The following is a 12,750-nucleotide window of genomic DNA, read 5'->3' on the forward strand; positions in this document are numbered from 1 at the left end:
CAGGAAACTCAGAGCAGGTTCTAAAATTACATTTCAGTCCTGTGTAATCTTAAGATTAATTAACTTCTGTGTTCCTTAGTTGCTCCTCTGTGTATAATACTGTTTTATTGACATGTAAATTTTGGAGGAAGAAGAAATCCTCAGATGTTCAATATCTTTCGCAGCAGAGCAGGAAAAGTAAAGCACAGGTCATGCAGTAATTCATTGCACGGGAGTCACAAACTAATATATTTTCCATACACGTTCAGAGAACTCTGCTTAGATGACTGCTGCACACACAAGAAAAGCAAATCCAAATGAATGTCAACCAGAAATTGCCTTTTCCTGTACCTCATCTTCAGAAACACAGGGAGATCATCTCTAATGAAACTTGCCCTTTCTCATTTGAAAAATTAATCTGCAGGCAAAACTAAAAAGTCTTTTCCCATGTCCTTCCCACACAGAAAATGTTAATAATTTTGGTTCAAATACAAATAGATCCTTTTAAGCCCAAAACCTTTCCTCCATTCCCAACGCTTGCATTTACAGTTCTCCAGCAATACCACCATCTAGCTGTTTGATATGTTGCTGTAGTTAATTTCAAACCCATCAATGTGCAAAACTTCTTTAAACTACGTATTCTTCTTTGCTAAAGGTTCCATTGCTCATCAGTGATTTATCTTTCTTTAAGCTATCAGAGTATTTCTACCTTATTGGTTTCTACCAGACAATTTCTATCACCTCTGAAGAAGAAATCAAGAAACAATGAATGCATACTAAAAATACCAGCACTGTTGGAAATAATAAGCAATGTTTTGTTTGATTTCTCAGGTCACCTTATTTTGTGAATGCATGGAATAAGCTGCCATACCTGTTGTCGTGGTTTAACCCCAGCTGGCAGCTGAGCCCCACACAGCCGCTCACTCACCCTCCCGCAGTGTGTTGGGGGAGAGAATCAGAAGAGTGAAAGTGAGAAAACTCATGGATTAAGACAGTTTAATAGGTAAAGCAAAAGCTGCGCACAAGCAAAAAAAACCAAGGAATTCATTCCCCACTTCCCATGGGCAGGCAGGTGTTCATCTATCCCCAGGAAAGCAGGGCTCCATCACGCCTAACGGTGACTTGGGAAGACAAACGCCATCACTCCAAACGTCCCCCCCCCTTCCTCCCTCTTCCCCCAGCTTTTTATATGCTGAACATGACATCGTATGGTATGGAATATCCCTTTGGTGAGTTGGGGTCAGCTGTCCTGGCTGTGTCTCATCCCACCTTCCTGTGCACCCCCAGCCTACTCGCAGAAAAGCCTTTGACTCTGTGTAAGCACTGCTCAGCAATAACGAAAACGTCCCTGTGTTATCATCTACACTGTTTTCAGTACAAATCCAAAACACAGCCCCATACTAGCTACTATGAAGAAAATTAACTCTATCCCAGCCAAAACCAGTGCAGCTGTATACTAAAACTTTATTTGAGCACAAAAAACATGACTAAGATGAGTAACTACACATTGTGTTTAAACAAGTTCTATTAGATCAAGCTTGGTCTTTTTGTCTTCTGTTTCCTGTATTGGTTTTATTAACTTAGGATGTTTCCACTAGCAGCCACAGAGGTTTTGCTGAAAAGACTAAAAAAATAGAAACAAGCCATAAAAATAGCTACCATATGGTAGAAAACATGCAGAATGGATTTAAGCATCTTAAAGCACTTCTGCACTTCACATTTTGAACAGGAATCTAAAACAAGCATATGCCATTCTAGTCTATATACGTATGTGTTAAGGTACTGCAAATCCTCTCCTCAGTGAAATGCTATGACCCTGCACTGGAAAATGTCTAACCACAGTACTTTTTCAAACTTCATTAGCCACCAACGTCTCACCGGAATCTCACGACAAATGGTACTTAGACATGCACACAAATCATGATTCATGTTTCATGCTCTGCATGTCTCATTGAAAGGAGAGGCCTGTATATTCTTGTAGAGTTAAAACTTAACAGGCTTGCAATGTGTTGGCATCTCTGCAGAGCAGCAGTCCTCACAGTGTCTTTCAGACATAATCTCCTTGACTTCAATGCAGTTGCTGCTGACCTTCAGAGTGATGTAAACCATACAATTTATCTTCTCTGCACATCAGGATATGTTCAATGCTAGAATGCATTTTTTTCTCTGCTCAATCTGTCAACTAACTCTCCAAAACAGGGCAAAGCTCCATTTATTTGGCAATTACTTGGCTGGGGGAAGGGGATGTGAGAAAACATGATTTGAGAGCTACAGAGGATTGAAAGTAGGGAAATATTAAAGAAGCACATAAGTAACAGAAACCCAACACACTCCTTTAATCCAGGGCTCTAATTATATCAGAGATGTGCTTCTATCTTATTTCTAGCAAATAATTTCCAACTCATCTTACTTGTCTTCTTGTACACTTGTATTGGCAGCAGTCTTCTTAATGCACAGTTAACCACAGATGGCAGGGCTCCAGCCTCAGATGTAAGATTTTGAGATATAACATATAAATAAACCTTCCAGTACCCTAAAGCAGAGCTGTGAAAACTTGTTTTTACAGTGAGTGCTACTTTATGTATTTAGCTTGAATGGCAATGCCACTCCAAATAAGAATGCAGGAGAAGACAACACGATCGTACATTGAAGCAACAAGTCTTTCCAGGCACAATTTAGCTCTGTATTTATTCCCAATGACACCAACCGCAACTTTCTCAGCATCCATCAGTAAGAATATTATGATTTGTATATTTAAAAATCAAATTTTCAAATAAGATTCTTCCAGTTTTCTTTGTAAGAACATTTATTGTCAAAAGAATTACTCAATGTTTCCAAAATCAATTAAAAAAAAATCAGAGCACACTATCTAAATACACAAAAACTAGATGAGAGGAGTTATTTGACTGCAAAGGACATAGCCATAATGAAATGTTTTTTTCTGGCTATACTAAATCCTTTCATTTAAATAAAAAAACCAAAACATTGTGCTTTTACATGAATTTGTATTAGGCTCCTACATAGGACTCCCTCTACAAATCTGTAGAAAATAAGATTTCCATCTGATTTTATTGTTATGTTGCTTAAAAATATGGACTTCATTTTTCTCTAGAAAACAACTTCACAAATTAGGACGAAATATGCTTATTTTAAAAGGACTTCATATTTATGACTCAGTAAGAAAAACAGTCAACTAGCTCACTGCTTATGTGGCATATTAGTTACTGGCAAAGAAAGGACAACAATGGACAATAAAATGTTTGCAATCCATTACAAAATCATTTGACACTGACTATATTTACAAAGGCTTATCACATCAATTTCAAAAATGTATCGAACAAACAATTTCTAACCAAACTATGTCTCAAGCAACAAAACCAAACAGCATTGGAGTATTTAGAAGTGAAAGTTTGATATATATAATGGGATTTCACCAAAGCACTTGAAGGGTTCTCTCCCTTCTACTCTCTTTCTCTCACCAGTACCACCCTGGTTGACAAGCGAAAGTTTATTTCCTGGGAGATTTCCTTGCTTTTAAGACACAGGAATTCAAGAATTTTTTTTTTTTTTTTTTTTTTTTAAAGACGGCTAAGCATTAACATCAGCAAATCTAAGAGTCGTTACAGGGAAATTGATATCCTGGGACAGAAACTTACTTAAGAACCACCAACAGTTGTAAAGCACATGTGCAGGTTACAAGAATACTATTTCAACTGCAGAAAAATCTGCAACATCTCTACTCAAAATAATTTTCCAAGTGTGATATATCTGATCTTGTATGTTCAACAATAAATGGTAGCAATATGTAAATATTGGGAATTGGGTCAGAAGACCTTGCTCTCTGAGTTGGAAAACTCAAGGTATGCACTTATAGCATAAATACAATATAGATTTTAAAACTTTAAAAATTATCTCTCTTAAAATATGAGAAGCAATCAGTTTAGTCTTATTGTCACGGAGCCCTTCCACATTCTCATTCAGTAAACAGTACCTTAAACATGGTCTACTCTTCAGACACAATCATGATCTCTTGATGGTCTCATTTGCACTTGTGGTTAATTCTGGTGGATTGAGAATGTATTCATTCTGGTGGACTGAGCAGTTAACACTGCTGCTAATTCATTCTTCCTATTTGGTTGGATCATAGATCAGCATCACTGGTGTCCTGCCAGACAGCAGAAGAGCAACAATATCTGGCAACTGAAGAGATGTAAAATAATTGGTAGAAATATACCAGCTCCAAAATAACTGAAGGGCTGGCTCCTGTTCAGTTGTCAAATGAAGTGTTATCTTAATTATAGGGTTTGGGCTTTTGTCTGAGCAGAGTAGGATTTTTTTTTTTCCTTTCTCTTTTTTCTGTATAGCTACCGAATCCCAACTGTTACAGGATTACCTTTTCATATCTTAATACTCCAGGCAACACAGCCACAGAGAAGCTGCCGCTTGAGAAAAAGAAATACAGAAAGGATGATTTCCAGAGGTAAACAGCATAATGAGTTCCAATTCTGCAAGTAATACAGACAACGCTCCCATGAACTGAGAACACTAGTGTTCTCTTCTCTGTATGCATCATTTCAGTTTATATAATTGCCAAATTTGTTAATTAAAATCAAACCTTAACAAAACTTAGGAAGTAAAATATTGTAGACTATCATGTTTCATTAATCAAACAGGACAGTGTACTGATCCAGGTATTTAGTTCCAATTTCCCCTGTCTCAGTTTGTTACACCAGTTTTGTATCACTGCCTGCTTACTAGTATCTACAGATACACTCAAGATTCCCACCAATGTGCATAGCACATAGATGGAAGGGAGAAATTTCCAAAATGGTAATACATTCATGTGAAGATTTAACACACAGACCTTCTGTGATTACTTATGCATGTTTTTCTGCAACTTAAACTGGAAGGAATTCATAGAGGAAACATGTATGCCATTCGCTCAGCTTTGTTTCCTCTGTGAAAAAATCCTACTTCCTGTTATCAGGACTCCAGAGCTGTGTGATTTCAAAGATACTCCTCAATATCCTTTTGCATATCCTTCAGGATGGAATATCTCCAACAGCAGTAGCTCAAAACCATTCTTAGCAGGGCAGAATGCATTGCTACATGCAAATTATTTCAGTCTCACCTGTGTTAACGTCATAAAAACCCCTATATAACTAAGCTCTCCTATGCACTCTAAAGCAATTTCATTGGGGATGGGGTGGGAGAAACTGGGCAGGAAGGACTGCAATTAGCAAATCAGACTTCTCAATACAGAAAGATTAAAGGGAGTTCCAGTGACAACAAGTTAGTCAAAATCATGAATGAAAACGGTAACAAAAAAATACATTCTACTAGTTTATTCCATAAATCATGGACACTCACTGGAACTACAAGTCCCAAAAAGCATTGCCACAAGACATCACGTGTAACATGTCAAACCAACTTTGCGTCAATGAAGAACAAAACAACTTTTACTTTCTGCTTAAAAATGGAGAAAAAATACAAGAAAATTTGATCCTATGAGACCAAATAGAACCACTATAATTGTATTATTAGATCACCAGCATAATACAAACAACAGAGATTTATAGACTGTCCTGGTTCTGGCGAGGATAGAGTTAATTTCACAAAGAGCCAGGACAGGTGAGCCAAGCTGGCCGGGGGCTATTCCATACCATGTGATGTCATGCTCACCGTAAAAAGGGGCTAGTCGGGCAGGGGCGGGTTCGGCGTGCCTCCTGGACCGGGCTGAGTGTCCGGCTGGTCATGGGATCGGTAAATTGTTCTCTGTTATCACCCATTGTGAATATCTGTTATCAGTACTGTTGTTGATTGTTTCCCTCTCCCTTGCTGTCCCAGTAAACTGCCCTTATCCCAACCCTCGAGGCTTTGCTGTTGTTTTTCCGTTCTCCTCCCCATCCCACCAGGGGAGGGGTGAGTCAGTGGTGCGTGGTGCTCAGCTGCCGGCTGGGGCTAAATCACGTCATAGACAAACTACAAACTCCGCTTTAGAAAGATCATCCCGATTTAATGATTTCAGGTGACAAAGAACTTTGGTAAATTGTTCATACAGTCACTGTTAAAAATTTGGTCCTATTTCCTACTTTAATGTGTCCAGCCATTGAATATTTAATTGCTTCTATCTGTTAGATTAAAGCATCCCAAAGGAATTTCCTTGATTTGAGAAAATTAGGAATAACTGGAAGATGATGATCAGAATATCTCAGCTCAGCTTTCTCGTTGAACAGAACACATAGTATGGAAATGTAGAAAATGTTTATCCTCCCTTTGGAATCCCAGTTAATTTGACCAGCACAAGAGACAAATTGTCACTGATTTCCTACATGCTATACTTCAACACTAATACCAGCAGCACTGATTATTCAATTGATAATGAATCACCTATTCAGCCTAAATGCCTGTCCTACAGAAAAATCTGAGTAATAACTGCTCCACTAATGCTCACATCCCATCGTTTGGACAATCCACATCTTTTCTTCATGGTACACTTCTTTCTAGTAAACTTCGTGAAATGACTACTTCTTGGTTCTGTATGAAATGCATAATACTCATGATATTCATGGTTACAGCAACTAGATTTGCGATAAACATCAAGTTCAGTCTGGAACAATTCACAAACACTGAAGCACAAGACAGTTGAAAAGGAAAAATAACAGTGAGCAGAAGACTAAGTAATAAAACGAGTTCCTTGTACACTGCTGGCTTTTCCGTGTACACCTTCATCTGAATACTACTTCTCTCTGTCATCTTGGCCTTTCTGCATCTCAGACAAGCACACCTATAACTTGACTTTTATGAAAACTATAGTGCTTTGATTAAAATAGCTACAACTTCAGTAGAGGACTTCTGCCTCATCTTAAAGCCACTGACATACTCTTACGCAGTGCTGATACTCCACTGAGCTGTTTAAAGTCATGTCATATCATGTAAAATAATTTTGCCAAACTACATGGCATATCATCTGTAATGCATTGCACTGTCTTCTTGCAAAATGCTACATTTTTAATATGTCCACAGGCACAAAGAAAGCAAATTATTTTACCTGAGGGACAGTAGGCTCTGTGCTCCACTGCCAGAATTGTAAGCAGTCATGCACACATAGGAAATACATTTTTCCTGTTTTTCCCTTCTTGGGGGTAAAAAAATAAGTTAATAAAAAATGCCAGCTTCTACAGCCTGCAAAAATTCTGTTTTCAAACTTCAATTCACGTTAGCTTTTCAGTTCTGGAAGTCAGGATTCCCTGTCACGTGAGGTTAAGTACTGTCCAAGTACATCACATTGCATGGTAGTATGCAAACCAAAGTCAGGAAATGCAAAGTAAATGTCACGTCATACCACTGACTTCAAAAGCCATAGTTTCTTTCAGGTGGGAAGTCCAGACTATGAATTTAACAGCCTGATTCATAAAATCAGAGGCATGCTTAATACCTTTAGTACCTGAAAAATCCCATAAGAACACAATCCCTCTAAGGAAATAGTCTTCACTATAATGCATAACAAGCACTATGCAGTGACACTTATTTGCAGCCCTCCTCCTCTTCTCTCTCCATACATATGCCACAGCTCATGTTAAAGCATTAGAAGGGAGATCTGATAAATAGGTTGTCCCATGGCTTAGATTATAAGCAACAGGCATCCTCAGGGACCAGCCTACAGGTATGGACAGCAGCAGCAAGCTGGGTGGAGCTGACCTCGGGGAACATAGCCTCACTGTCAGGTGCTCCGTGGTTCAAGGCAGAACACATCCCCTACCTCCACAAAGCAGGTTAGCATCCAACCCTTTCATCTGTATTTATACAAATCTCACATTAAACATATAGAAATGGAAGGACAAAACACAGACATACACTAGGGCGTCTCCGTTCTTTTATGAACCTTCTATAAGACTCCCTCCCCAACACCACCCTAGTGTACTGTGGTTCATTCTGGTTATGCAACACTTTCTATGATCTAATATATGAGAAAAGGAACACTAAACTTTGGAAGGTGATCAGTTTATATCCTTATCTTAAAATCTTACTCTCAGCTTCTTGTAATTCATTAAAAATATTGTTGTTTTCACTACAGTGCAGAATTTTACCATGTGGAAATATACTGTGCTAGGTCTTACGCTGTATGTGGACTCAAATCTTAAATAACTTTAAGATGCATCACAGCCCATTCAGGACACATTTTTCCAAAGAACTAAGCCATATACCTAGTCTCCAGACTCCACGTAGAATTTGTGGTTTATTTGCTTAATACTAAAATCAATAAAATAATCTGTCTTCAGGCTGAGACATATTAAAACAGAAAATAAGAGGCTTTCTATGGTACATCTTTTACCAGTTATCTTTAATATAACCAAATATATATCCAGTCTAATGTAAACATACCTAGTAGGACTTGGATAGACTATGGTTAAACAATAGCAAAACACAACTTAGAGGCATGAAAATTAAAGAATTGAGGAAATATTGCTAAATCCCTTCTGCAGTAAAATGTGGCCAGAATTCATTCACCAGGCTATGTACCTATTCTGACCTCCAGAGGAAAATGTGGTACACATGAGGTCAATAAAGGCTTTCACTCAAATAAAACTTAATTTTACAGATCAGAAATGGCAAAGGCAAACAGTAGCTTGATAGAGGAAAAATTATGTATTCTTTTAGTTGAAAAAGAAATGAACAATTTAGATTATGTTCCAAAAAATATTCTTTTTACCCTTAACTTCAATTGAAATGCATTCTGTGTTCTCCCTTCATACTTGGAAGGCACCCAAATGCTTTGAAGTTCATCAGCCTAATGAGGAAGTACATATAGCTTAGGCAACTGCTGCATACTTAGCAGCTCTTAAAAAGGAGAACCATTTATATAACTAAAGGGATGGTTATCCAGATACAAATATAAATTCACTTACTAGCTCTGCTGCTGGCATGACTCATTGGACTCTGAGCACAAGATTTAAATATAACATGGAAAGGTATTACAGAAGTATTTGTTTTGATTCACTGCAGCAATGAACATGATATATCTACAGCAAAAACAAAGCTACAGCTTTTATCAAAGTTTTGTAATCTTGGCATCAGATGTGTGCAACCACTGCCCTATTTGAATGCTTTAAGATATCAGCATGACTCTACAGCATGAATAAAGGAGTGCACTTTTTAATCAATCTACCAATATTTTAACAAAAAATAAGCCATATTTACTGTATTATATTGCTAGTCTTATACAGGATTTAATCTTCTACTGAACACCATAGGCTTAGACAAAGTGCCATGCCTGAAAAATGAGTAAAAGCAGAGCTTTCCATTGATACTGAAACACACTGTGGATAATACCTGTCTGGGAAGCATTACTCATGACCTGTAAACCAGTTACTCCCTTAAACTCTGAATTTCATGTTCTAATCTGAAAGTACAAAAACCACTTATTTACACAATCAGATTGTCCTAGGAAACTAATTAATTTGGATCACAGGAGGGGAAGGGGAAGTACAATGGTTTTGTGCCGCATACTTTCATACTTTTGCTGCCTGCATACCCTCCAACACTTACATTTTTGCTGTTTGGTTTTTTTGCGCTCCCAATTACATTGTGGCTGAATTTTTTAAGAGAGAAAAAATTTGGAAGAGACAGACCTCTCAGAGACAAGGGCAGCTATTAAGCTGGAAATACATGCTTTTTCTTCAGCATAAACTGAAGCATAATTATGCAAGTGATGTTTCTACCATACCACTTCATTATCTGCGTGCCAACATAGAGGGTTTCTGTTCCTTTGGATGGAGGTACCCTAGTAAATCTAGGCTGTGCCAGCATGGAAGATTTGAAGTTTTCCAGTAATTGCAAATGCAAATATAAAGAACTGAAAATCAAAAATGAAAGGGGGTATTTATCAGTATGCATGTTTCCTGAATACCCAAGATTATCTGGACAGAAAAGCTAGCAGAACTACCCCAAAACTCATTTACAGGATGCAATTTCTTTCTGATAACTTCAGGGTGTGTTGTCTTTCTGTTTCTTATGGTGCACATTAAACTAAACTCTGAAGTTTGCAGACCATGACAAAGGAATACTAAAATAAGGTACTGAAATCAAGTGTACTCAAGGGCAAGGAAGGGACTGAGATAAAAAGTCACTCCAGTTGGCCCACTGATGTGAACAGTCTTTCAGCTACGTTCAGAGTGCCCACACAGTGTAATGTGGGATACAGTACTAAGATGACACTCAAGCAGCAATAATAAGATGCACAGTAGCCACCTTCATTCACACAGGCTACTATATTCAGGAGCACTTCAAGTCTTGTGGTTATCAAGTGCAATATACATATAAAAATATATATTTTGCTCTAGTGCAATATAAATGTGCATGCATGTGTGTGAATATACATATATACACACACACTTATATGTATGAATTGATACCCAAAAATAATCTTGATAAAATATAGCTGATGCTGCTGGTTTATTGTAGACAGATGAGCATAAAGCAGTGAAGACCTACCTGGGATTGAAGATGGCACTGAAGAGGAACAGAACTCTCCCTTTCTGAGACATACATGAATTTGGTTAGAAAGAATATATTGCCAGTAGCTCCCCAGAGTGCCCTGAGACAATAGAAATAAAATTATAATTTCAATAACTGCTATATGTATAACTCAAGAGGCTTCAAGAATATATGTAACTTGTCATTATATTTTAAACCATCCACCATCCAGATAGAATCAGATCATGAGACTGGATCAGACATTTCCAAACATCCACTCCTGCTGTCTCCCAAATAAAGTATGTTAAACACATAAAACTTACTGAAAAATAAGCTTTTCACTAGAAACTTAAAAATAAATCTTGAATATTGTCAAAATAACTTCAACTTCTCTCCTTTGATCTTGAATTATTACCCTTAATGTTACAATATTAAGTTTCTAAGATAGAATTAGGTACTACGTGAATGAATGAGGGAATGAATCCTAACTTGCTTGTATTTTCCAATTGTTTTCTTTTTTTATATGTGAGCACAGGTTCATGCTTTCTCAGAATGTACAATGCTACCAAGAACAGTAACCCATGCTGTCAAACTGCAGAGTAAACTGTAGGATTTTTAAATGAAAACTGTAGGACTTTTTTTTAAGTTTGTCTTGGCTTTTTGCTGCCTTCTCCCGAGCTTATCTCATCAATTTGCATGTTAAATATGTAATTAAAGTCACAGCATTCCACAGATACCACCATGTAAAACAACTAGAGGAAATAAAACGGGAGGAGAAAACAAGGAAATTTAATTTTACATACACAAATAAATAGATGGCAAACATGACCATGAAAGTAGATAAGCAGATAGCAAAAGCATAGGGAATAAAAAGCAAAGAACACCATCTGGGTATTCTGGATGGCATGAATGTTCTGTCCCCTTCATCCAGCTGGCCAGGGGCTGGGACATGGTACAGCTAACACTGTTAATGTATTTGAGAAGCTTAGCCAGCTCCGCGCTGCCCAGCAATCTGCACGTTTGGCTGCAGCAGGAATGAGGGCATTGGCGCTTTATGTGGTAAAAATGCAGTTTCTGTGAATCAAGATCACTTTCCTATTCATTTCAATCAGCATCAGATCAAGCCCTGAAGTTAACTGGCTGAGCATCCTACATCATTTTGAATTAACTTCTCTTTGGATTGGTCACTTCTTTTAAGGACTAACTTCGTAAAGGAGAAGACTGAAGGAAAACACAGGAATAATTTTCCATATCTGCTACTGCAAAGAAAAAGTCAATAAACTGTTCTTTGTGTCCATTAAGTACAGAGCAGACATAAGGGGATTCAAGTACAGCAAGGGGGATTTATATTGGATTTTGCCACATTTTCTAACAATTAGGGCAGTGAACATTGATACAAATCGCCCAGGGACACTATGCGATACTCATCATTCCAAGTTTCCAAGCACAGGTTAGAGAACTTTTGAGAGAATGCTCATACAGTCGATTCTGATTCAGGAAAATATGTTGGAATGGTTGGAATAAGACAAGCTCTCAGAATCTCTCCTGGCTCAAATTCTTATGACTGTGACCTCCTGGGGTGAAAAAAAAATGGATATTTGGTGAGATGACTGCACATTCTATAGCATAACACAAAACACAAAAATACAGCCATGTATTTTGCTTGAAGTTATAATGTAGCTTGCTGTCTTCATCCTTCAGTAATATTTTTCTGTTCTGCTTCTTAATTATCTCTCAGAATAATTATCATGTCATGGCTTGCAGTCTTTCCTCAGTTGTAATCACTGCTAATTTGTTTGAGAAAAAGACAGCAAGTTCAAATTTTGCAAGAATCTGAGAACTATGATGACAACCTCCAGAGAAAAACAGCAGCATAGGTTGCAGAGGTATTTTATCTGAAGTGATTCTTAAACTTTAAAATTTGTCACAGTTAAACCATTAGCTTTCTAAATATGATAATACACTCCCAGACAGACTATGACCCTGCCTGAGCATTTTGCAAGTCAAGAATGGTGCAGAGATGGTGCTGTTCCTCTATACAGCTGCAAGGGCTGAAGTAGGTGATACCGTGTTCAAAGAAAACTGTTTGCATTTGTTTTTCTGTACCATCCACACACCCGTGAATTATGCCCTAGTATTTGCCATTGCCACATCCCAGAGAAGAAATGGACAGAGCAGTAGCCCTTTGCACCTAAACTGTGCTGGCCAAGATCAAGTTAATTCATAAACAGAAAGAGAAAATATTTCTTTCCTGTTGTAGTACGTGACAGTTCACAGTAGACAGGTGTTAGTCAA

General features: G+C 37.7%; 1 long non-coding RNA gene across 1 annotated transcript in view; it reads right to left on the reverse strand.

Moving 5' to 3' along the window:
* The window catches only part of LOC129212012 (uncharacterized), a 110,018-nt gene that overhangs the window by 53,722 nt on the left and 43,546 nt on the right, over positions 1–12,750 (reverse strand). The window contains exon 4 of the long non-coding RNA XR_008579045.1: positions 10,474–10,576. This is a non-coding gene — a long non-coding RNA (uncharacterized LOC129212012). The remainder of the gene's footprint in view (positions 1–10,473; positions 10,577–12,750) is intronic.

Source organism: Grus americana, chromosome 12 (assembly GCF_028858705.1).
Source record: "Grus americana isolate bGruAme1 chromosome 12, bGruAme1.mat, whole genome shotgun sequence".
NCBI lineage: Eukaryota > Metazoa > Chordata > Aves > Gruiformes > Gruidae > Grus > Grus americana.